The sequence below is a fragment of the Seriola dumerili genome, unplaced genomic scaffold (assembly GCF_002260705.1).
Source record: "Seriola dumerili isolate Sdu_G_001 unplaced genomic scaffold, Sdu_1.0 BDQW01001254.1, whole genome shotgun sequence".
Taxonomy (NCBI): domain Eukaryota; kingdom Metazoa; phylum Chordata; class Actinopteri; order Carangiformes; family Carangidae; genus Seriola; species Seriola dumerili.
The window spans coordinates 165,129-192,025 of NW_019175509.1; positions in this window are offsets into that span (position 1 = coordinate 165,129).

Consider the following 26,897-nt stretch of genomic DNA (forward strand, 5'->3'; position numbering starts at 1 on the left):
ATGCGCCTGCAGCAGAGTTTGGTTCATGTGTGTGTGTTGACAGATGTGGATGTTTCCTGTACAGATGTTTTCACATGTGTGTGAAGACTCAGTACAGACTGAAATAATTTATATCTGCACTCTTCTAAGGTTTAGTGTGTTGTGTGTGTGTGGTGTGTGAGTGTGAGAGCAGGGACTGGGGCTGAACAATAGCCTGGCAGTGGTGTGAACCTGGTTTAATTACCCCTGTCTTTGATCTTCAGCCAACGAGGAGGAAAATAGACGTATAAACGAGCTCCAGGAGCTCATGCTACATAATCAACTTTGTGTGTGAGTGTGTGTGTGTGTGTGTGTGTGTGAGTATGTGGAGAGGTGCTGCGGAATGTTGCAGGTGAGGCATGTGACTGGGCTTTATTGAAACTGAACAAACAGTTCTACAAATGTTCTGACCGGGTCCAGACCAAGGAACAGACCTTTGGACAGGTTTGTGAATCAGTAGTCCACAGAGTCATGTAGTCAGACCTGTGGTCAAGGGACGAGGGTCTCAACATAAACTCAGAGGATCACAGTGTTCTCTGTGACCTGAAGTTCATTGAAGGTGTGATTGTGTGTATGTGTTTGTGTGTGTGTTGTGTGTGTGGGAGACAGTGATTGAGTCAGCTAGAGAGCCAAAAGTGGAGGCGCAAACCTTTGACCTCACTGAACTCAATTCTTGATTTCTCACCTTCACTAACATCAAACCCTGAAAACACACACACACACACACACACTACCACCACACACACACACACACACACACACACGCGCCACACGCGCACCACACGCCACGCACGCACGCACGCACGCACACACGCACCACACTGCGCAACACGCGCACACGCGCACACACGCCACACACGCACACACACACACACACACACACACACACACACACACACACACAACACACCACAATCTCGTCCTTCAAGCTGTCCCTGGTCCACGAAAGACTGAAATGAGACGTTGCCACAGCAGCCATCACAGTTAGGTTTGTTGCTAGGCGACATACTAGTGGGTCGTAAGTGATGATGACAGGAGCAGAGGGGGAAAGTGTTGGTGATGAAGGTGACACAGAAGACAGGAGTCCACGTCAGGAGAGCAGCTGGTGATGGTGGCTAAATGCTGACACAGGCAGCAGCGTGTGTTCGATTCCCGTGTTGTTTCTGTGTTCATTTCTGTTATTGTTATTATTGTATCAAATCCACCATCTTTTTCCTAAATCTAACCAAAGCCATGGTCGTTGATTATAGTAACCATGGCGACAAGAGGCCAGGGTACGCTGCTGTCGTAACAGTTACATGTGTTTATTGTTGTAACCAATTGACACACCAGGGTCCGCGATTACCCTGCTGCTGTAGGGGGCGTAACGCTCAGGAGACGCTCCTCTGGGTCATGTCAGAGGGCGTTGATGGTTGATCATGTACAAAGAGTATGATCGTTGATTCGGGAATCCATCGATATTTTTATTCCTCCTCGCAGCGACAGTCAGAGCGGCAGCCATTTTGTTTTTCAGGTTGTCGTCGTCTCAATTCTCAGACTCGATAACCTCAGTAACACCGTTGAGGGAGTTCTTCATATTTGGAACAAAAACATTCACTAGGACTCGAGGACGACTTGATTAGATTTTGGTGGCTAAGGTCAAAGGTCCACCGTAGAACCTCAGGAAAACACCTTTTTTTCAACAAATGTTTCATACTTTTATATTTTCTGTGACTTCTAGGATAAAACAGGACTTTGTGACCTGGACACTAGTCCGAGTGGCGGAGCGGATACGACCACGAGGAGGTGATGGATTCTCTGATTTCACTATCCAGGCGTTGAATGACAATTTCGTTCATTGACCATATAAAAATGACAACATCTCCTCATCAGCTGACTGTGGTATCAAGCTGTCAAAATGACTGGTTGTTAAGTAGGGGACCAGTGAGAGTCAGACCTCTGACCCTTTGAACTTCCTTCTGTAAGTTTTAAACTCCACTTGATATTCAGTCAAATGTGTGAGGATCATGTTAGACTCATAGTGTGCCATCAGGCTTTGTTTATGATGAAATGATTAACCTAATTAATGTCTCATCAATTGCTGAGGATCCACAGCACGGCTCTGTTCTCCTGCTGTTGACTGTTGCGACCTTCCACCAGATTCATTTAAAGACGGGATAGACGCAGAATAAGACACGAGGAAGAGAGAGTGAAACACATGACTCCTGTCTCTCAGGTTACAGCCAACAGCTCCAGTGAATTTCAGACATACACACTTATAACACATACACCTGTTCTACACAGGTTTTATAGTTAATAAAAGAAACGACTAGTGACGCACCTGATCGTCCACAATTACAGCTTCACCTGTTTTGTTGTTGATCTCCTCTTCAACAGCTGCCTCGCACATTCTCATCGCTCAGCTGTACTCTGCCTCCGGCCTGGAATCAGGGGAAATCCACAAACCACCACCTGTTGCAAAGTAGATCTCCTCTGATGAGCCACTATCTTTTTCATATGGTTCCCTGATGTCTCCCAGACTCTTTCTGCTTCACCCTTCTCACCTTGCCTGTGCAGTCCCGTCTTGTTCCATCTGTGAACTGATGCAAGAGAGAAAACTTCTGTGTCAGGCTTTTGTACGTTATAAGGGACCACAGCGAAAGTAAGTGAAAAGGGTGATTTATTAAGTGAAGAGAAGCAGAAACTTTACAAAAAACAGTTGAAAATGCTGAGAAACTCAAAATAAAAAATCACAAGGGAAAAAAGGAGCAAAATGCTCAAAAGCCAAAAACATTGAGGAACAAACTGCGAAAAATCCAAAAGAGTGACGAACAGGAGAAAGAGAACAAGAGACTAAACAGACCACAAGGTGATTAAACACAGGGTGAAAACCACATTCAAGGTGGGCAGCCAATTCAACAAGAGGAAACAGGACAACTAGACAGGAAAATAACTCTCAGCAGCTCATTTCATATGAGCAGCTCCCAATTTACACCATGGAGTCTTAAGTGACTCAGAGGACCTAGGGTGGGAAATTCCTGGCAGCAAACAACTGTTTCTATATAAAGATATAAGAGATAATGGCGGTCCTGAGCAGAGAACGGAAGTCACGCCCCCTCTGTGTGTGATGTCATCTGAGTTTTCTCTCTGCTGTCTTTGTTTTGGTAGCTAAGGGTTGGGTGCATCCTCCTGTTAAACCATTGTCCTCCCCCACGTTTATAAACACACTAGGCTCCACCCCACAGGTGTGATGTCACAGACAGTTCATGCAACGTTCAAGGTGACAGTGGGACCATCCAGAGTTTCCTCCACTGAAGAAAAGAAGACTAGATCAACAGGGTGTACTGCGACTGAGGACTATAGTTCAGATCCTGGTCGGCAGTAGACCGTCCAAAAACATCCAGAAAAGTTTTAAAGTCTTTACCTGCTCCATCAGTATCTTACATGCTCCAAAACCAGTGTCATTTAAAGGCTCTGTCAGTGTCCATTTGGGCGGCCAGTCCAGTATGATACAGTCCAAGACTGAATTTCTGTCCCAGTCTGACCATGAGCAGATCACTGGTCTGGTTTACCTGGATGGAGAACCCTACGAGCTTGCTAAAGGCGTCCAGCTGGACTCAGGAGCTGCGTTTTCTCTTCTCCTCCATGTGTCAGTAACTTCATAGCGTTCAATAATGTTCACATGTCTGTTTTCATTAGGTGACGGCCTACAGCTAACATGCTAACGTTAGCTAACTTTCTGTACCAATTATTATGAGTGTGCTTCAGTGAATGTTGCTAAATTGCTTAATTGTGTAATGGATAAATTAGAACAAACAGTAACTTGCCTAAACAGACACGCAGGAAACTTCTTGGCGTCAGCTGGGCAGCCGTTCGTTGTCCTGTGGGGTTTGTCCAGACAGCACTGCTGAGTTTTAACCAAACAGTGAATTGACGCGTAAAATAGAAACTATGAAGCTAACAGAGGCTAAAAGCTCATAGCAGCTGGCAGACCTGATGACGATTCTCTGCTTCCTCTCCTGTGCGTTTTTATTAATTTTTAATCACAGCTCCTTCAATGTGATTGATTTACAGGCCCTTCATGTGAAAAAGTAAAGTAATGTAACCGAACGTTGCGAGGAGAACCCGTGGTGGAGCTGCACACAGAAACAGACTACATGTACAACGAGATGTGTTCAGGACAAGAGACACACTTCAGAGCCTGTTTTGTTGTTATACACAAATCAGTTTTGATTCCTTAGTGTCTTTCATATTCAGGCTTTTATGTGTTTTCTAAATTCTGGCTGTAAACACGGCTGTTCCTTCTCTGCTGCTGCTGATTTATGTTTGGTTTGGTCTACACACAGTTTTGTCTTGATGTTGCATTCTGGGGCCAAACCTGCTCTTGAAAAGGAGGCGGTTTCTCATCTCAGCGGCTGTGAGTTTTAAAACAAAACAGACAATACATTTACAAAAAGCAGTGAAACTCAGCCTGCAGATTTCCAGCATCACATTTCCCTTGCGGCAAATGAAGGTTAAAAGAAATTGCTCGCTCTATCCATCCGCTGCAATGTTTCCTATACCATGACAGGATTAAGCTTGATGGGTATTTACACAAGAAACAATTATTTCAAAATGTGGAATGCAAAGGAGCCTGGATTAGGAGCTTCTTATTGGGAAGCTTTGTCAGCCGCATATGTTTAGGAATTCAGTTTAGAGAATTGAAAAATATAAATGGTTACCAGCATTAGTCTCTTAATGATAATGCATTATATAATACATACAGTGGTAAAGAGAAAAGCGAAAGAGAATTATAAAACACTGCTAACTTTGTTTAGAACGTCTTTAATCAAACATCATGTCTCCATTAAATGAACTAAACTGAACAAGTTTAATATATCTCTTCAGGGTTTTTCGGAGCTGCTGCAAAGGTTAGACAACAGCTAAAAACATCAGCCTACTTTAGTCAGAGCTCTGTCGGCTACACCACTAAATTCTATCCACCAGTCACAGGAAAACAGCTGGTTAATGATAAAAAACTCGTGTGTTGTCAACGGAACCTGACAGCTGATTCCAGAAGACCACACTTCCCAGCAGCGGTAAAAGGGTCAGTACAGTATTGGTTGACTCAGTTGTCCTTTAGCCAAACAATCTTATTTTGCCCCCAGGTGTCTGTTTGCCAAGTGTGCCAGTTAGACAAAGCGTAACAATGATAAAAACAGGGTTCAGATCTCCTGGAACCTCTTTCAATGAGTCAACATGAGAAGAAGTTCTGCAGAAACGATTTTCTAACCCCAAACCACAATGTTCTCCTGAGCTCACCTTTGTTGTAACGTTGTGATGCACAGAGGAGTACAAAGTCTCCTGTGGGAGGCATGGTGTAGCTTCACTCATTCAATTCCACCCCACAGCCACCTCCCTATGTGCGACCGTTAGCTCACCTGTTGATGAGTCATGAGCGACAGCCAGTTCAGGACACTACACGCTAGATGCTATTTAAATGGCAACTTTTGTGACAATTTGTTGCCGTCCTGACAAAAAGGTCCTCAGGGAGCCAACTTGGAGCATCCATGTGGTGTTAAATACGCTGGATATTCTGCAGAAGGGATCTATTTTCACTTGTGGTGTCAATTTAACTGAATTACCTTGGCAACAAAATTCCAGTCGCCTCCAAAGATGCTTGGATGTTTACAGCATGTGCGGTGATGAGAAGTGTGTTTGATACACTGGAGTACAGTACCGGTCCCAATTATGACCAATTACATGAAAAACAGCGTTGAACCAAGGTCTTCTTCTGCTGAAGCTGTTTCAGCCGTCAGTGACAGTGGAGCGGTTCAGGTGTTCCCTGTTCAGCCCGCGTAAACCAACAGGTGTTTAATATCCTGGTGTCCCACATTATTCCACTGTCTGTTTTAAAGGGAGCAGCGATCGCAGTCAAGCCTCAACCTGAACATGACTGTGGACCAGAACCCAGGACCAGGACCAGGACCAGGACCAGGACCAAGGCACCAGGACCAGGACCAGGACCCAGAACGCAACGAAACCAGGACGCAGAAACCACCAGACACCCTTGGACCAGGGACCTGGATCCAGGACGACAGGACAGGACCAGGACCAGGGACCAGGACCGAGGACCAGAACCTGGACCAGAAGACCAGGACCGAAAGAACCTAGGACCAGACCTGGACCAGGAACAGCAAGGACCAGACAGAGACCAAGGCCGAACCTGGGACTAGAGGCAGAACCAGGACAGCCGGACCTGGACCAGGACATGGAAGCCAGACAGGCCAGGGACGAGGACCGAACTGCAAGACAGGACGGACCATGAACCAGAAACGCTTACAAACAGACAGAACCTGACCAGCCAGACCAGACGAACAGACTGGATAGAACTAGAGAATCCAGCAACCAGAACCTGGACCAGAACCAGAACCAAAACCGAAAAACCAGAAACCAGTAATCCTAGGAACCGAGTAACCAGAACAGGAACCGGAAGAAGCAGACGAGAACCCAGCGATACCTAGAGCAGACCTTATACATAACAAGGACCAGAACAGAACCAGAACCTGGACCAGGACCAGAACCAGGTACCAAGGGACCAGGACCAGAAATAACAAGACCAGGACTCAGAACCAGATACCAGAACTGCGATCCAGTGTGTGTGATGCGTGTGTGTGTGTGTTGCGTGTGCGTGTGTGTGCGTGTGTGTGTGTGTGCGTGTGCGTGTTGTGTGCGTGTGAGTGTGTTGTGCACTTGTGTGTTGGTTTGACTCACTCATACATTTTCCCATACACAGGGCGGAGGTTCTGTTCCATTTTGTCCTGGCGCAAGTCTTACTCCAAGCTGCTTGCTCATAAATACTGGAGCCAACAAACATTTGAAGATTTTAAAGACAGCTAGTGGAGTGTGTGCTGTGTGTGGTGTGTATGTGTGTGTGTGTATGTGGTGTAGTGTGTGAGAGAGAGTGTGAGAGAGAGTGTTGTGGTGTGTGGTGTGTGAAGAGAGTATTGTGAGAGAGTGTGTGTGTGTGTGTGTGTGTTGTGTGTGAGAGTGTGTTGTGTGTGTTGAAGTGTGAATGTGGTGTGTGTGAGAGAGTGTGTGTTGTGTGTGTTTGTGAGAGGGTTGTGGAATGTGTGTGTGTTGTGTGTGTGTGTGTGTGAAGAGTGTGTGTGTGGTGTGTGTGTGTGGTGTGTGAGAGTGTGTGTGTGTTTGTGATTAGTGTGCTGAGAGATGTGTGATGTGAGAGAGTGTGTTGTGTGTTGTGTGTGTTTGCTGAGAGAGGTGTTGTGTGTTTGTGAGAGTGTGTGAGAGTGTGTGTGTGATAGGAGTGTGATGAATTGTGTGTGGTGTCAGCATGTAAACCAGAAACCGTGGTGCAGCGAGTAACCTCTGAAGGCGTCTGAGCGTCATGGAAATCTGAGGTTTCAACTTTATACAAACATGTAATCAACACGACAGCAATCCTCAATCTCACCCCGTCTCTCTCTGATCCAGAGCTACTGTGGAAATCTACTGTAAAGACTGAGAACCTCCTGGTCTGAGTCCTCGCTGGTCTGAAAGTCCTCCTGGGATCTGAGTTCCTCCTGGAACTTGGAGACCGTCACTGGACTGAGTCTTCCTTGGTCTGAGTCCTCCGTGGTCTGAGTCCTCCCTGGTGCTGAGGTCCTCCTGGACTGATGTCTGAGTCCTCCTGGTCTGAGTGCCTCGCGTCTGAGTCCGCCTGACGTCCTCCTGTCCTGAGTCCTCCTGGTCTGAGTCCTCGCTGCTGGAGCCTCCTGGTCTGATGTCACTCCTGGATCTGAGTCCGCCTGGTCTGAGTCCTCCGTCTGAGTCCTCCTGGTCTGAGTCTTCCTCGTCTCCTGGTCTGACCTCTCTGGCGAGACCTCCTGCGTCTGAGTCCTCCTGCGACTGAGACCGTTCACTGGTCTGAGGACTACCCTGGACTGAAAGACCTGTCCTGGTCTGAGTCCTCCGGAACTGAGTGCTCCTGGACTGGAGTCCTGCCTGGTCTGAGACCGTCCTGGTCTGAGACCATTCCTGGACTGAGAACCTCCTGGACTGAGACCTGCCTGGACTGAGTCCTCCTGTCTGAGTCCTCCTGTCTGAAGACTCTCTGGACTGAGTCTTCCTGGTCTGAGTCCTCCTGGTCATGAGTCCTCCTTGGTCTGATTCCTCCTTCTGAGTCCTCTCTCGCTGTCTGAGTCCTCCTGGTCTGAGTCCTCCTTCCTGACTGAGACCTCCTGGTCTCGAGTCCCGCTGGTAGTTGAGTCCCACTGGACTGTAGTTCTCCTGGTCTTGAGTCCTCCTGCGTCTAGTTCCTTCCTGGACTGAAGTCCTCCTGCGACTGGAGTCCTCCGGTTCTGCAGTCCTCCTGGTCTGAAGTCCTCCTGCGATCTGAGTCCTCCTGGACTGAGACGGTCCTGGCTGGAAGACTCGCTGGTCTGAGTCCTCTATCCTGGACTGCAGTCCTCCTGTCTGAGCCTCCTGGTCTGAAGTCTCTCTTCCTGCGACTGAGATCCTCCTGGTCTGAGTCGGTCGTCTCTGACCTAGCTACGGTTCCTGCTGGGTCCTCCTGGACTGAGTCCTCTGCTGGAGTCGCGCTGTGGCTCTGGAACTGATCCTGGTCTGGGTCCTCCTGGACTAGCCAGGAGAGCGACTCAGACCAGGAGGTCTCAGTCCGAGCCAGACGCGTCAGACAGGAACTCAGTCCAGGAGAGAGTACTCCAGCCCGAGAGTCAAGTCCAGGAGTGCAGGAGGACTCGAGACCAGGCAGGACTCAGACCAGGAGGACTTCAACCAGGAGGACTCAGTCACCAGGAGGACTCAGTCCAGGCAGGACTCAGACCAGGGAGGGACTCCAGACAGGAAGACTCAGGTCCAGGAGGACCTCAGACGGATGACTCAGCGACCAGGAAGTCCTCAGGTCCAGCAGGGATTAGGACCAGGCAGGAGGACTCAGACCGGAAAGAGGACTCCAGACCAGGAGGACTCAGACCAGGCAGGATGACTCAGCAGAGGATCATAAATTCCCCGCCCAGGAACGACTCAGTCCACGGACGGTCTCAGACCAGCGAGGACTCAGACCACGGAGGACTCCAGGTCCGGAGGTCTCAGTCCAGAAGGTCTCAGTCCAGGAGGTCTCAGACAGGGAGGTCTCATGACCATTCGGAGGACTCAGTCCAGGAGGAACTCAGTCCAGGAGGACCAGGACCAGGAGGTCGCAGCCAGGAGGGTCTCCAGACCAGGAGGTCTCCAGTCCAGGAGGACCTCAGACCAGGAGGTCTCAGTCAGAAAGGACTCAGACCGAGGACTCAGACTCGGAAGAGGACCAGACCAGGAGGATCAGACCAGGAGACTCAGACCAGGAGGACTTCAGATCCAGGAGGGACTCAGCCAGGAGGGACTTCAGACCAGGAGCCAGGCAGCAAAGGACTCCAGTCCAGGAGGACTTCAGACCAGGAGGGACTCAGACCAGGAGGAACTGCAGACCAGGAAAGACTCAGTCCAGGGAGGACTAAGACAGTCGGGACTCAGACCAGGAGGACTCAAGACCAGGAAGACTAGTCCAGGAGGCTCTCCAGTCCAGGGGGGACTTCAGACCAGGAGGACTCAGACAGGTAGGACTCAGACCCAGGACGTCTCCAGTTTACAAGTAGATTCCCACAGTAGTGGATCAGAGAGAGACGGGGGGAGATGAGGGACTGTCCGTGTTGATCATGTTTGATTAAAGTGAAACCTCAGATTCATGACGCTCAGACGCTCAGAGTTACTGCTGCCACCACGGTTCTGTTACATGTGAACACACACACATTCACACACTCTCTCACACACACACTCTCACACCACTCTCACAAACACACACACACTCTCTCACAAAAAGCACACACACACCACAAACACACACACTCTCTCACACACACACTCACCACACACTCTCACAAACACACACACACTCTCACACCACACACACAACACACACACACACCACACTCTCACACACACACACACCCACACACACATTCACACAACTCTCACAAAACACACAACACACACTCTCTCCACACACACATTCACACACTCTCACACACACACACCACTCTCACACACACACAACACGACACAACACACAACACTCTCTTCACACTCTCTCCTCACACACACACCACACACACCACACTCTCTCACACTCTCTCTACTGAGTCCTCCTGGTCTGAGTCCTCCTGGACTGAGTCCTCCTGGTCTGAGTCCTCCTGGACTGAGTCCTCCTGGTCTGAGTCCTCCTGGACTGAGTCCTCCTGTTCTGGGTCCTCCTGGTCTGGGTCCTCCTGGTCTGAGTCCTCCTGGACTGAGTCCTCCTGGTCTGAGTCCTCCTGGTCTGGGTCCTCCTGGTCTGGGTCCTCCTGGACTGAGACCTCCTGGACTGAGACCTCCTCAGAGGTGAAGAGCTTCTTTGTTTCAGGCTCTTCCTCATCATCCTCACTGGATGAAGATGACTGATCACTTCACGTGATGTCACCACTGTTCACCATGTCCTCAGTATAAGTAACAATAATAAGTCGTACCTGCTCTCTGACCCCCCCCCCCCCCCCCCCCGACCTGTTTGTTTTTCCCACCACTTTATTTCCTCATGTTGCTGAGAATGTAAAGCTCCTCCCACAGCTGTTGCCCCTCTATGAGCAAACAGGCTTTGGGGTATTAACAAGGATCCAACCCACAAAGTCAGACCCCCTCGCCGCACTTGCTCACACTCTTCCTCAGCTCATTAACACCAGAGTTTCTGTTGCAGTCGTATTTTCAGGAACAGAAAGTTGTTCGGAAGCTTTGAGGGGAGGAAAGTAAGACGGAGGATTTCCTGCCTGATCTTCACAGTTTGTGTAAAAACTGCTAATTGGGACTAATTAAGGAGAGAAGCTAATTACATCTCTGCCCAAATCTGTTGTGTTTTGACTGAGGATCTGCTGTGCGGCCTGTGCAGGGGGAGATAAGGTACGTAAAGAGCGAAGCAGGGAAAAGTGAAGACACGAGGTTCACACTGATGCTCCAATGAAAAAAGAGTCTGTTGCAACAGACGCTCAGTCCATTCAAGACATTAAACATGCTGATGTCATAAACACAATGAGAAAATATGTAAATAAAACAAGAGCAGAGGGAATATATCTGGTTGTGTATTGTGTGTTTGCAGTGTGTTGTGCTGTAAACGTCTCCTCACACATGAAGCACTGAGTGTTTCCTTCAAGGTCTCTGCCGCTCTGAAGACTCGTTAACCTTCATCTGTAGATACTTGACACAAGCTAATTGAGAAACTCTGACAGTAAGAAAATAAAGTGTAATAAACAAGCTAGCTAGTTAGCTAGTGCTACTTACATTTAGCTACAGTGTCTGTGTGACACACAGGAGCAGAGACTTGAGGGCGGAGCCACTGATGGAGTGAGGCAGACCAGATGTTAGAAATGGTACAGTCCACTTTAGGGGTGTCACAAGATTCTTCCAGAAATGAATATGAGAAATATATTGTAATATTTACAATTACAGGGAAGAAGATTATATCAATGTTTAAACCCACCAACACAGATATTTCCTCAGTCTTCATGTGTGTTATCTGACATTTGCAGCTGTCAGGTTGGACATGTACATGTGTCTCACAGGACTCCAGCTCACACCTGTCCCATCTGCTGCTTCCTGCTGTAAGGTGTCATTTCACAGGTGGAGTCTGGAGTACAGGGAGGGGGGTGGGGTCTAGATTGTCATGAAGAAGAATATCACTGTGCTTCAACTAAACTTTACATCACATGAATTTCCTTTTATGTTTCAGACACAGATTTCAGTGTGAAGGACAGGTGAGTGAGGGACAGGTGAGTGAGTGATATGTGTGTCCTCACAGGTGTAAGCAGCTGCTGCACAAACACAAACCTTGACTGATGGAGTCCTCGTTGTTTTCCCGCCTCAGTAAATGTAATTTTAAAGACGTTTTTCAAACTGGCATAGCAAGTTAATAAAACTAATTCCACTTTAATTCATTGATTAATGAGCAGAGGATCCAGACCATCAGTAACTACTGTCATAAACACTTTTTTGTTGTAAACTTTATTGAAACATGTTTGTGTTGTAAACTTTATTGAAACTTACTTGTTTTTCCCTCAAGCACATGAAGCACCCAGGCTGTGTGCCTCTCTCTCTCCCTTCTCCTTCTCTTTCTCCTCCCTGTTCCTCCCTGCAGCTCCTCCCTCCTGCAGAGCTGCAGAGTCTGGACCTGCAGCTGCAGACCAGCAGCTGCTCCATGATCCTGTTTAACACCTGTCGCTGAACCTGCTCAAATTTACTATAATTAATAATGATAATTACTAATGTTATTTGTCATTGCTATTTAATCAGTAGGAGCACTACAGTTGCCACTACATAACTATCACTGTTACTGCTGCTACTGTCACTATTATTAGTATTGTTATCCCTGTACTTTCTTGTTCTTTTCCTCTGTGCTCTCTCTCTCTCTCTCTCTCCCTCTCCAACCCAATCGGTTGAGGCAGATGGCTCCGCCCACCCTGAGTTCAGTTCTGCCTCTTAAAAGGAAGTCTTTTTTTGCCACTGTCGCCTAGTGCTGCTCTTGGTGGAAATTGTTGGGTCTCTAAATAATTTTATATAACAGAAGGTCTGGACCTGCTCTAGTTGGAAATTGCCTTGAGATAATGTATGATGTGAATTGGCACGTACAAATAAATTGACCAGCTGACCAGTGTCTGACTCCACCACTAACTCCTAGCTAATCCAAATATGGGCAAAGAGGACGTGCGAGATTTTTGTGGCAAGCATATGCTCACCCACCTGTCACTCAAAGAGGCCACACCCTCAATCCACCATAACTGTAGTCCTTAATAAAGTGTAAACAGGGGAGTTATATAAACAGGAGTCATGAAGGGGGTAATTATCTCTAGAGACCAAAACAGTTTCTGTACCAGGCTGTAAACATGTTTATTTCTGCTGTAAAGTTGGACATTTTAACATGGGAGTCTATGGGGACTGACTCACTGTTGGAGCCAGACTCTAGTGGTCGTTAGAGGAACTGCAGCTTCTGGTTCTTCATGTTGATGCTTCATGTTTCTGGAGGTTGATGATTGGTTACGAACCATACGAGCGACTCCTGAAATAGCGCCCTTTCGGCTCCTAGGGCAGCATAAGTACCGGACCTCATTTGTCATGGTTACCATAATAAACACGTGACTGTAGTGACAACGGTGTACCGATCCTTGCCATGGTTACTTTAATAACAGTAATGGCTTGGGGGGAAAAGATGGTGATTTTGTTAAAATAAGTACTTCCTCATCATTAGACGATCTCTGTTGTCATGGTTACAATAATAACAATGAAAGGTCATGGATAAAAGAAACAACACGGGAATCGAACACCGCTCTCCTGTGTCACATTCATCCATCCACCGCCTCCTCCTCCTGACGTGGACTTTGTCTCTCTTTATACTACGTCACCAACACTTTTCCCTTTGCTCCTGTCATCATTACTACTACCTCTAGATGTCTCCTAGCAACAAAACCTAACTATGACGTCATAGTAACCTGCTGACAGACGACCTATGGGCTCGTTTCTAACAGGAGAAAACCTGCATCATGCTTTCATCTATAAAACCAGGTTTATGTAGAATATTATTATCATGGAGTCAGGCTCTCTTATTGGCCCGGTGCCAAATTACGCGCGCTGCCCCCGCCCCCACCTCCACCCCTCTCCCTCCCTCAGTGGTTCGCTCCAGTCTCTCTCTGCTCAGCACCGCCCCGCTGTCCGGTGCTCAGTCGGAGCTGCAGCCGGTAACCGAGCACACACTGAGCTTCAGCCCCGCTCTCCTGCACTCTGTCCTCGGCCTCTTTGACTGTGTTGTCCCGCTGGTGGTAGGTGTCCTCTCCTCCTCTTCTTCTCCTCCTTCTTTCTTCTTCTTGCTGCTTCGGTTTCTTCTCCTTTTGATTCTTGTCGTGAATTTCAGCGGCAGGTTTTTCCCGGAGCTTTTCCCGCCGCTGCTGCTTGTGTCTTCTCTTCCCCTCCAGTTTCTCTGTTTATTTTTTCTTCTTCTTCTTCTCTTTTCTGTCTCTGGATTTATTTTCTCTCTTTTTTCTTCTTCTAAAAAACAAACGGATTTAATGTCTCTGAAACTTGAATGATGCGCGTGCAGCGTGTCTGACCGCGAGAGGAAGATGATGATGATGATAGTGGGCAGCTGATCTAAATCACGGAGCTCGTGTCTCCGTCGGGACTGTTTTTTCCTGGACGGTGGTATCAGTCAGTGTGTGTGTACACACTCACACAGTCGACAGCCGTCATGTCCTGCTCTATAATATCTGCAGACTGCTTGTTGCTGCCTCGGTGCATGCTGGGAGTATTTTCATGTTGTAGCTTCAGTCTGAACTTGGTTATTTCCACATTTGTTTTGGTATTTAAACGCAGCATAGAGTCAGTTCATTCACTCAGATCACAGAGGAACAAGAAGTGTGTGTGTGTGTGTGTGTTTACTCATCTGAACTACACCTCCAACCTGAACAACCGTGTAGTTGGAGGTGCACTGAACTTTTGTTGTCATGGTAACAGTATACAGGGCTCAGGTTGTAGGACAGTAGAAAAAAGGACAATAATGTGGGATAGTGAAAAGTGTTTTGTGTCAGTCGACTCGTCCGTCACCACAACCTCCTATCACTGACTGCGCATCAGCTGATCACCTGACTCATGATCACCACGGTAACTAGAGGTTGTCATCAGAGGCTTCTGCACAGACAAGATGGGACCTCACTGACAGAAGGAAACAGTCTGACCAGGAAGTAATGGAATTCATCTGCAATGCTCTGTTCTCAGCTGTTCTCAGCTGTTCTCTGTTGTCAGCTGTTCTCTCTCAGCTGCTCTCAGCTGTTCTCTGCTCTCAGCTGTTCTCTGTTGTCAGCTGTTCTCTCTCAGCTGCTCTCAGCTGTTCTCTGTTCTCAGCTGTTCTCTGCTCTCAGCTGCTCTCTTCTCTCAGCTGTTCTCTGCTCTGTTGTTCTCTGCTCGCAGCTGTTCTCTGCTCTCAGCTGCTCTCTTCTCTCAGTTCTCTGCTCTCTGCTCTGTTGTTCTCTGTTGTCAGCTGTTCTCAGCTGTTCTCTCAGCTGTTCTCTTCTCTCAGTTCTCTGCTCTCAGCTGTTCTCTGTTCTCAGCTGTTCTCTCAGCTGTTCTCTTCTCTCAGTTCTCTGTTCTCAGCTGTTCTCTCTCAGCTGTTCTCGGTTCTCAGCTGTTCTCTGTTGTCAGCTGTTCTCTCTCAGCTGTTCTCTGCTCTCAGCTGCTCTATCTCAGCTGTTCTCTGTTCGCAGCTGTTCTATCTCAGCTGTTCTCTGTTCGCAGCTGTTCTCTGTTCTCATCTGTTCTCTCTCAGCTGTTCTCTGCTCTCAGCTGTTCTCTGTTGTCAGCTGTTCTCTGCTCTGTTGTTCTCTTTTCTCAGCTGTTCTCTGCTCTCAGCTGTTCTCTGTTGTCAGCTGTTCTCTCTCAGCTGCTCTCAGCTGTTCTCTGTTCTCAGCTGTTCTCTGCTCTCAGCTGCTCTCTTCTCTCAGCTGTTCTCTGCTCTGTTGTTCTCTGCTCGCAGCTGTTCTCTGCTCTCAGCTGCTCTCTTCTCTCAGTTCTCTGCTCTCTGCTCTGTTGTTCTCTGTTGTCAGCTGTTCTCAGCTGTTCTCTCAGCTGTTCTCTTCTCTCAGTTCTCTGCTCTCAGCTGTTCTCGGTTCTCAGCTGTTCTCTGTTGTCAGCTGTTCTCTTCTCTCAGTTCTCTGCTCTCAGCTGTTCTCTGTTCTCAGCTNAGCTGTTCTCTGTTCTCATCTCTTTTCTCTCATCTGTGCTCTGTTCTCAGCTGTTCTCTTTCAGCTGTTCTCTGTTCTCAGCTGTTCTCTCTCAGCTGTTCTCGGTTCTCAGCTGTTCTCTGTTGTCAGCTGTTCTCTCTCAGCTGTTCTCTGTTCTCAGCTGTTCTCGGTTCTCAGCTGTTTTCTGCTCTCAGCTGTTCTCAGCTGTTCTCTCTCAGCTGTTCTCTGCTCTCAGCTGCTCTATCTCAGCTGTTCTCTGTTTGCAGCTGTTCTCTGTTCTCATCTGTTCTCTCTCATCTGTTCTCTGTTCTCATCTGTTCTCTCTCAGCTGTTCTCTGTTCTCAGCTGCTCTATCTCAGCTGTTCTTGGTTCTCATCTGTTCTCTCTCAGCTGTTCTCGGTTCTCAGCTGTTCTCTGTTGTCAGCTGTTCTCTGTTCTCAGCTGTTCTCTGTTCTCATCTGTTCTCTCTCAGCTGTTCTTGGTTCTCAGCTGTTCTCTGTTCTCATCTGTTCTCTGTTCTCAGCTGTTCTCTGTTCTCATCTGTTCTCTCTCATCTGTTCTCTGTTCTCATCTGTTCTCTCTCATCTGTTCTCTGTTCTCATCTGTTCTCTCTCAGCTGTTCTCTGTTCTCAGCTGTTCTATCTCATCTGTTCTCAGCTGTTCTATCTCAGCTGTTCTTGGTTCTCATCTGTTCTCTGTTCTCAGCTGTTCTATCTCAGCTGTTCTTGGTTCTCATCTGTTCTCTCTCAGCTGTTCTCTGTGTTGGCTTAGAGTCAAAACAGTTTAATGAATAAAGATTGAAATATGTTAATGATTCAGCCTCTGTGTGATGAAGAAGCTGCTGCTCTTTGACTCGTACAGACTCGTCAGTGTTTCTGCTCGTTAGCGTCTCGTGTTCTTCAGTGTCTGAGGCAGATGTGTTGAACATGTGGTCTGAGTCGTACTGAATTGATTCTTTTATTGATTCTGCTGCATATCTTTTGTTTGAGCTGCAGCATTAATGATGTTAACAAACACTGTGTGTGTGTGTGTGTGTGTGTGTGTATGTGTGTGTGTGTGTTTGTTTGTGTGTGTTCATCAGAACTGTGAATCACAGATCAGCGTCTCAGTTCACAAACATTTTCCCTCCAAACCTTCGGCTCAGAGAGAGAACAGACTCAGACACGTGTCAGTGTAGGAGGTGGTGACCTGGACGACCAGCCAGAGCTGGAGGGTGAATCCTCTCCTCCTCTGTCTCCCCCCCTCTCTCCATCTCTCCCCCTCTGTCTCTCTGTCTCTCTCTGTCTCTCTCTCTCTCCCTCCCCCCCCTCTCTCTCTCTCTCTCTCTCCCCTCTGTCTCTCTCCGTCTCTACCCCCCTCTCTCTATCTCTACTCTCTCCCGCCCCTCTCTTCTATCTCTCTCCTCTCCGCTCTCCCACTCGTCCTCTCTCGCGTCTCCCCCCCCTCTCATCTCTCTCTCTCCCCTCTGTCTCTCTCTCTCTCTCTCCCCCTCTGATTTCTCTCTCTCCCCCCTCTTTGTCTCTCTCTCCCCTCTGTCTCCCCCCCCCTTCTCTCTCTCCCCCCTCTGTTCTCCCCCGCCCCCCCCCCGCCGTGTATTTACTCTCTGCAGTGGAAACAGAACGACATGAATAATGAAGGATAGCGGGATGTCTCTGGTGGTTGTAAATCAGTTTAGATTCTTTTGAACACATGATCGTTGATCCAGTTTATCCTTGTCAGTCAGACGGATGTGTGTGACTCATCAGATCATTCAGTTGAACTGCAGATCCAGTGGATCATTTAGTGTAGATCGGTGACTCTGAGGTCCACGTCTGTCAGGAGTAACCTGCTGATGTTTCTTCACCACATGAAGGGTTAGTCGACACACCTCCCTGATGGAGGTATCCCCTGATCCTCCTCTTCCTCTCTGCTCAGCTGATTGATGATTGGATGTTTGTGGCTGAACTGATGCTGATTTTAAACACCAGGTTGAGGTTTAGATTCTACAAGAATATATCTTCTGTTATAAATAAGAGTCTGTTCCTCTTAATGATGTTATTTATCACAGCAGCCGTTTCCACACGGATCAGTGTTACAGCGTCTCTCCGTTTCCCGCCTTTCATTAAGCTGTGGACGGTGACAGCTGGAAAATTGAGCCTATAGCCTGAAAAATGTAAGAACAACAGAAACTAATTTTCTGGCCTCATTGGGGGAAAAAGACGAATCAGCACGTCAGGAGAAAACACACAATGATCACAGAGAGACAGGACGTGTGTGTGTTTGAGGTCATTTTATTTCACTATCAAACTATAATAATGTGAGACACAGGAAGTCGACAGCTCAGACTGACACTCTTCACCTGTGAGGGTGATTTTTGAGACACAGCAGAAACAGAGACTCATCAGTGTTTGTGATGGTTTCACTGAGACCAGCTGATTAATACAGAAACCTAAGTGACAGTTTATCAGCAGCAGATCAATCACTCAGAGAACAAGACAAAACCAGGAACACTGAGGTCCACAGTCTGAGCCTCAGTCCTCAGTCCACCAGTGAGTCCAGTGAGAAACCAGTCACAGATTTATTCACATTAAGACTCACAACCTTCACATTAAACCTTCAGAGTAAAGTTCCTGACTCCATGATTTAAAACAACTGATGTGTCTGTGTCAAAAAACAAAGATGTAATCGAATGAGACATTCACCTCCTGCAGTGTAACACACACGCACACTCACACACACACACACACACACACTCTGCAGTAAGTGCTGCACCACACTCACAGCACTAACCACGACCTCACTGCTCCGAGGAAATGAAGCATGAACTAGTGACATACACAGAGTGAAGCCAGATGAACATCAGCTCAGAACAGATGGAGGTTAACAATGACACACACACAGACACACACACACACACACACACACACTCGGTGTTTGCTTGCCCAGAGAGACTCACACCTACACAGACAGAAACACACACACATACTTTCAGAGCAGATAATGGAGGTGTGACACGCAAACATCTTTCTCTCTTTGAGTTTGTTTACTGGTTGTTAAAGGTGTTGATTTTGGATGGATCTATGTGTTTTATCTCTATGATCAGATCTATGTGTCTTATTTCTATGATCAGATCAGATCTATGTTTTATCTCTATGATCGAGATCAGATCTATGTTTTATCTCTATGATCAGATCAGATCTATGTGTCTTATTTCTATGATCAGATCAGATCTATGTTTTATCTCTAACATTAGCCTCCTCTCTGATTGGCTGACTGTTTTCTGAGTGATCCAATAAAAATAAAGCAGATTTCAGGTAAAAACAGTCAGAAACCAAATCCTGCGAGGTTTGGATGGTGGGTCCAGGTGGGCGGGGCTTGGTGACTGCTTCCTCGTCGTTCCCTAGGAAGTGGACTGCACAAGGTATTCAGCCGTGTTAAGATTCTGGTTCAAAGGGAACAGAAGGAGGAACTGAACAACTGTTCATCAGTTCGCCAGAAGTTGACAAGAAGATTACCCATCAGTCATTGCATCACCTGGCAGTGAGTGAATTTCCCAGTTGTGGGATTAATAAAGTTAATCTAATTAATTTCAGGCACCGTTCACAATTATCAAGGACTACATCACATCAATATTACTGTTACTGGTTTCAATATATATTCAATAATCAATATTTTATTTCAGTGGTGTAAAATATCCACAGTAGCAGCAACACGTATCCAAGGTGTTTACGTTACCAGGGTGACGCATGAAGGAAGGAGGATGTCTGCGTTAAATAGGGGCAGGGGCAGAGAGTTAGGGGCAGAAGAGACAGTAGGGCAGGGGGCAGAGAGAGTAGGGGGCAGAGAGTAGGGGGCAGAGAGCAGGGAGTAGGTCGCAGAGAGCAGGGAGTAGGTGGCAGAGAGTAGGTGGCAGGGGGCAGAGAGCAGGGAGTAGGTGGCAGGGGGCAGAGAGTAGGTGGCAGAGAGCAGGGGGCAGAGAGTAGGGGGCAGAGAGCATGAATATCTGTGCAGCTGCTTGACTGACTTGGTTTACTGACTGTTGATGGTTTACTGACTGATGACAGTCTGTCTCTCTGTTCTTCTCTGACTCTGACACTCAGTTTAACTCATTAATGCAAATTGCCTTCATGCTCTCTGTGCCCTTCATTCAGTGTGTTCAGGAGTCAAGAGGAGTCCTGACATTTAGAAACAGCCTCCTCCTGATTCAGCAGAAACATGGAAACAGATGAAACCTGTCCTCCCTCCCTCTCTCTCTCTCCCTCCCTCTCTCTCTTCCTCTGCCCCTCTCTCTCTCTCTCTCTCCCTCTCTCTCTCTCTGTCACTCTCTCAAATTCAAATAAGCTTTATTGGCATGACAGATCAGAACTCAAAGCAGTACAGAAAATTATAAACAGTGACGGATGATTAATTAATGATTATACAATAAGATAGATAGATAGATAGATAGATAGATAGATAGATAGATAGATAGATAGATAGATAGATAGATAGATAGGTAGGTAGATATTTGTCACAATATAATAGGAAGTGAGATTCTGTCTCAGCTTCTCTGTCATGACACAGAGAACACAGCCTGGCCTCCCTGGATGTTCTGCCTGTGACGGCCTGTTTCTAAGGCTGTGTTCTCTCAGGCTGTGAACCTTAGTTTTCTATCAGTCACGGTGGTCAGGTCTCTGCCACCATGTACTCTCTGTTCAGGGTCAAATAGAATTCTAATTTACTTTGTGATTTGGTTTCATTCCCATATTTGATATAATTTTCTTTTTGTTTTGAGATGATTTGATTGGGCCAGATAGTTTTTGTTGTGTGTGGGCGGAGCTTCAGCAGCAGCTGGCAGAGGAGACTGATCTTTGTTCAACTGGTGGCACTGAAGGCCTTTGTACTGGTAGGAGTGGGGGTCGTTAGATTGGAGGTGTTTATAAGATTTGATGGCTCGCTTTTGAATTTTAATTATTGCATATTAATTAATGCATTATTGGCTGTGTGTCTGTGAATTCCAAGTATGTTTTTGCACAGTTCTGCATGCAGGGCTTCTAGCGGGTGTTTTTCCTATTTCGGGAGGTCTTGGCCGGGAAGTGGACCCCACACTTCACTACCATGAAACATTATTGACTCTATTACTGAATTTAGAATTTTGAGCCAGGTCCTTATTGGAAGGTCAATCTGTGTTTTTCTTATGAAGGTGTAAAAAGCCTTTCTTGGCTTCTCCTTCAGCTCACTCACAGCCACTCCAAAATGTCCAGTGGAACTGATATTCAAGCCTAAATATGTAAAATGTTTTGTATGCTCAATTTCTATATTTCCTAATGTGAATGCATTTTTCTGAGAGTTTGTTCTTTTTTGGAAAGTCAATATTTTGGTCTTCTTCATATTTACAGTTAGGGGCCATGTTTGACTGACCCGATGGAGGAGGCTCTGCTGTAAGCCCTCTCTGGAGGGAGACAGGAGAACCAGGTCATCAGCAAACATCAGATATTTGACCTCTGTGTTCTACAGAGTCACACCAGGAGCTGTGGATTTTTGCAGTTGTTCTGCAAATGTATTTATATACAGTATATATGTGTGAAGGGTTGGGCTCAAACTGCAGCCCTGTTTCACCCCACGGTACTGCCTGAAGTAAGGGGTCCTTTTGTTTCCAACTTTCATTGCACATCTGTTATTCAAATACATTGATTTAATTAGATCATAGGTTTTACCTCCTACGCCACTCTCTAATAGTCGATGAAAGAGTCCTTCATGCCAAATACAACCAAAGGTCTTTTTAAAAATCTACAAAACATGAATATATTTTATTCTTATTTTGGTGCACATGAGGCTGAAGCTATGGTCCGATGTGCGATGGTTAGGCACGAATCCAATCTGACTTTTATGCAGGACATTGTGTTCATTGAGGAACTCACCTACACGGGAGCTGATGATGCTGAGCAGCTTGTCCTTACAGCTGACACATATCTCTGTCTCCACTTTTACATACAGGTGTAATAAGACCATTATTCCAACTCTCAGGAAAATATATATAATTCTGGTTGTCTTTGAATATCAATTACATATTTAGTCGTTTTTCAACTACTTGTTTGGTTTCTGAGTCAGTTCCTGGTGGTGTTGGCCCAAATAAGGTCTCTCTCTCTGTCTCTCTCTCTCTCTGTCTCTCTCTCTGTCTCTCTCTCTCTGTCTCTCTCTCTGTCTCTCTCTCTGTCTCTCTCTGTCTGTCTCTCTCTCTGTCTCTCTCTCTGTCTCTCTCTCTCTCTCTGTCTCTCTCTCTGTCTTTCTCTCTCTCTCACAAATAAAAACCTTGTGACAACATCCTCTCTGCTGATTGGTCAGATGTGTAGGAAGTAAACACTGGGTTGGTACGTACTCCTGATGTCTCTGAAACACAGCTGACAGGTTGTCATGGTTACAGTAATAAACAGTCATGACTTGGTCAGGAAAAGGTGAAAACGACCCTTGTCTTGTTTTTAATGAACAACAGCGTTAAGTGTTAAAATGAGTGACCAACGCGTCGCATTTCCTGTGACTCCTTCGTAATAAAAGTCAGCTCTTGTTTCAGCAGTTAAATGCTTTTAATGTGAAGCTGCAGCAGCAACAACTTTCATACATGTAATACAGTCATCAGAGTCCCAGTCTCCACTGTGTCGCCCCATATATATATATATATATATACACACATATATATATATATATATATATATATATACTGTTGCTCATAAAGTTGGAATAAAATATTTTTTACCTCTTTCCATGAAATGATTGTGACAATGTGATTTATTTCATTTCACCTGGGTAACTGGGACACATGATGTAATCATTGCACCTGGTCAAAAGTGATTACTGATGCATTTAAATAGGAATAAACAGAGGATTGTGTCTGAAAACAAGATTATTCCAACTTTATGGGCAACAGTGTATGTATATATATGTATGTATGTATATATGTGTGTATATTTATATATATATATATGCTAGCAGCGCTGTGAGGCTTTGAGCTAAATGCTAACATGCTGGATGCTTCTTGCAGCAAGCTCCTCAAACATGTTAGCATGCTAATATCTGCTAATTAGCATTAAACACATGTGCAGCTGAGGCTGATGGAGGAATATTATTATTAGTTTGACCTGATGAAAAGTATTTTAGTAAAGGTTTGTCAAAGTCTGTTTTTAACCTTTAGCTCGTAGCCTTAGCTTAGTTAAGGGTTAGCTTCCTGTGGTTAGCAGCAGTTTGATTCGTCCAGAGGCTTCCTCCAAAATAACCTGTCAATATGTTGATCATGGAGAGAGAGAGAGAGAGAGAGAGAGCTGGAGGCAACGCTAACGAATGTGTATTAATGTGTGTGTTAACAAGTGTGTGTGTGTCAGAGGAAACAGTGTGAGTCTGACTCACATGTTCAGCTTCATTAGCCACTCTGTTCTGACCTTCTGCTGTTTAACTGATAACCAGCTAATTAACATGACCCCTCCTACACACACAGTGTGTGTGTGTGTGTGTGTGGTCTAATTATACTCCCCAGCCGTCACAGGATATTTGCATTAATAAAACCATCATTGGCTGGTTTCCATGTACCAACAGTGTTTATGTGTTTACTGCTGACTGTGGTTAATTAACACAGTCAGAATAAATTAAAACATACACATTATAGAATAAAAAGTTTCCAAAAATAATAAAATTCGTAGCTGCAAGCAGCAATTCGCGGGTTCTAACCACTTTGTGCTCAACTGAGAGAAGCAGCTGAATTTTAGCTACCTAATGCTTTGGTTGACCTACTCACTATAATAACCTGAAGATATCTACCAAGTTTTATGATGATCAGACAAACGGTAAATGAGTAAAAGCCAATATTAGCTAAGCCTCGCCTTTTGCAAAGACATTTTGGTTGGTGGCGGCCATGTTTTTTGACTGATTGACATTTGTAATAGAAATGTGCCTCTCAGTCACCCAAGACTGTATACCAAATTTGGTATTGATAAAGTAAAAATTTGAAAAGTTCTTTTAATTTGACTGTTTTTAACTAATCCATAGTGCTAGTCACTATTATCACAGAGCCTTTTTGTAGAGAATATTAAGCTGTAGGTGTGAGGTCAATTTGCAGATGATTGAACCGTCGTTGTGGTGGGGGCAGCATTTCAAAATTTTCTAATTTTGACTGTAAATTATAAGGCTTAAGATGGCACATATTGATGAATAGGCCTCGCCCACTTTCATCAATCAATATAGCACTTCAGATTTTCATTAACACTCGCCCCCAGAACATGTGGTACAAATTTGTTAAAAATCTGTTCACCAGATTCTGAGGTACATATTTTGGGCATTTATGGCGCCCCCTAGAGGTCAGGCTCAAAATGCTTTGTTAGGCGTACTCTCTGTCCCGGCCAGAAGATATGGACCAAGTTTCATGATGATTGGACCAATGGTTAATGAGTTATGTTCCATATTAGCTAAACCCCACTTCTTGTAAAGATATTTTGGTTGATGGCGGCCATGTTTTTTGACTGATCTTGCTCATTTATAATAGAAATTTGTTTATTCATCTCTCAAGGCTGAATACCAGATTTGGTTTTTCTATTCATTTTCCTGTTTTTCAAATTATGCAAACAAGCAAAAAAAACAGATGGACTTTAATAGTTCCATTGGCTTTTTTGTAGAGCATGTTGAGCTGGACGTGTGTGTCAAATTTCAAGTCAATCAGACAAATGGTGTGAGGGGCGTGGCCTTTCCAAAATGAAATTTTAAATCCTTGATTACAGCGCCACCATGTGGCTGATTGAGCTCATAGTTCTTGGGTTAGTAGCGCACGTCATTTCCAGGTATTTGGCCAAGTTTTGTGTTTCCCGCTCTCCCCCCTTTGGAGTTAGAACCCTAAATAAAATAAAAATCTTCATTGACCAGATAAAAACATTATGATAAACACAGGTGAGGAGGAGGGGCCTGTGTGGAGCTCAGACTTTTGTGCAAGTATACGCTCACCCACCTGTCACTCAAAGAGGCCACGCCCTCAGTCCTCCATAACTGTAGTCCTTAATAAAATGTAAACAGGTGAGTTATATAAACAGGTGTCATGAAGGAGGAAATTAGCTCTAGAGACCAAAACAGTTTCTGTACCAGGCTGTAAACATGTTTATTTCTGCTGTAAAGTTGGACATTTTAACATGGGAGTCTATGGGGACTGACTCACTGTTGGAGCCAGACTCTAGTGGTCGTTAGAGGAACTGCAGCTCCTGGGTCTTAGGTTGATAATTAATCTCACCGTGTCACTGATGTTGAACTGCTCCATGTTGTTATCCACCAACACTTTCTTCTTCTCCTTCTCCTTCTGCTTCTTCTTCTTCTTCTTCTTCTTCTTCTTCTCCTTCTCCTTCTCCTTCTTCTTCTTCTTCTCACTCTTCTCCTTGTCCTTCTCCTTCTTCTTCTTCTTCTTCTTCTTCGTGTGTTGGCAGATAGCAGTAGCAGCCTTCAGGTGCCGATGCCTCCTGCTGTAACAGCAGTGGTTCATTCGTGTCTCTGCACCACGACGTGGAGACGTTTCACTCAGTCTGATATCTCAGTATCTCACACAGGTAGATTTACTACATGAATGTTTCAATGCTGTAGTGATGGTGGGAACAGGCCCCGCCCACACAGTTTGACTGACAGCTGATCCCAGACCTGGATGTTTCTCTGACATTTAGCTGATGATAAAAACATGTGTGTGTGTGTGTGTGTGTGTGTGTGTGTCTCCACTTGGCTGCATTACTCATGCATCTTTTCCCATAAAGCTTTGCCCTGTTGATCCCTGCAGCTCAGCTGCTGCCAAACGCTCTCCCTCCCCCTCCATCCATCTATCATTTGTTCATTCATCCTAAAACATATCCCCCCCCCCCCCCCCCCCCCCCCCCCCCCCCCCCCCTCCACAGTGTCTGGACCCCCTCCAGGTTCATCTGCACCCTTCAATCTGTCAGGACCGTCCCTGTGTCATCTCTGCACCTGTCATCCTGAAGCAGTTCATCACCTGCAGGAGACTGATGTCACATGACCTCCTTCAGTCTGTCACATGACTTCATCTCTAAAGCCTGTTTTCCATTGACAGCTTCCTCAGTGTTTCTCATGGTGTGTGTTGAAGCGTCAGGAGACCGGAGGCGGAAAAGGTCAAAGGTTTGAACTGGAGCGAAACAACTGAAAATTTTTCTATTTTTCCTTCAACATGTGAACATCATGGCGACCCTGTGTTTAATGTCATGATGCTATGACCTTTGGGTAATTCCTCTGCAGAAATGCAGACTCTGTGGGAACTGTTGGTTTCTCACTCTGTAAAGAGCCGTGACATGATGTAATTACGATTTGGAGCTATGCAACAAAATTCAATATAATTGAATAGTTCTTATTCGACCCTTGTGAACCATGTGACTGTTTTTCCCACCGTTGAAATAGTGAAAGTGACATGGACACGCCCTGACTGTTCTTGTTCCACGCGCTGTAGCTATGACTGTTAGAACAGGAAGGAGACAGACGAGGTGTCTGACAGCTGAGTCTCCGCTGGACAGTGACGAGGGAGAGGCTCCTGTGTTCAGGTGAGGAAGTAAACTCAGTCATAACTGAAGCCGAGCTGCAGCTTTTCTTTCTCACTTACACAGAGACGACTTCCTCCGTCCTCACAGAGGAAATCTGCTGCTCAGCAAAACTCATAACACATCAGATCCTCTCTGAATAATGTTTCTCCCTGAGGAAGTGGAGGAGCTCCTTCCACCTCACTGTTTATCAGCCATGATGTCAGAGGAGAGAGAGAGAGCTGCACGAGTCTACAGCTCATCATGATGATGTCAGGAGGGGGAGGAGCCAGACTGAACCATCCAGACATGCCCGTCGCTGTAAACACAACTTCTCCCATTAAAGTGTCTGACAACAACAAGACCTCCGTTCTCTGTTCTATTTTCTGTGTTCTATGTTCTACTAGTAGCTGTTAGCTGCTGTTAGCTGCTGGTAGCTGCTGTTAGCTGCTGTTAGCTGCTGGTAGCTGCTGTTAGCTTCTGTTAGCTGCTGTTAGCTTCTGTTAGCTGCTGTTAGCTGCTGGTAGCTGCTGTTAGCTTCTGTTAGCTGCTGTTAGCTTCTGTTAGCTGCTGGTAGCTGCTGGTAGCTGCTGTTAGCTTCTGTTAGCTGCTGTTAGCT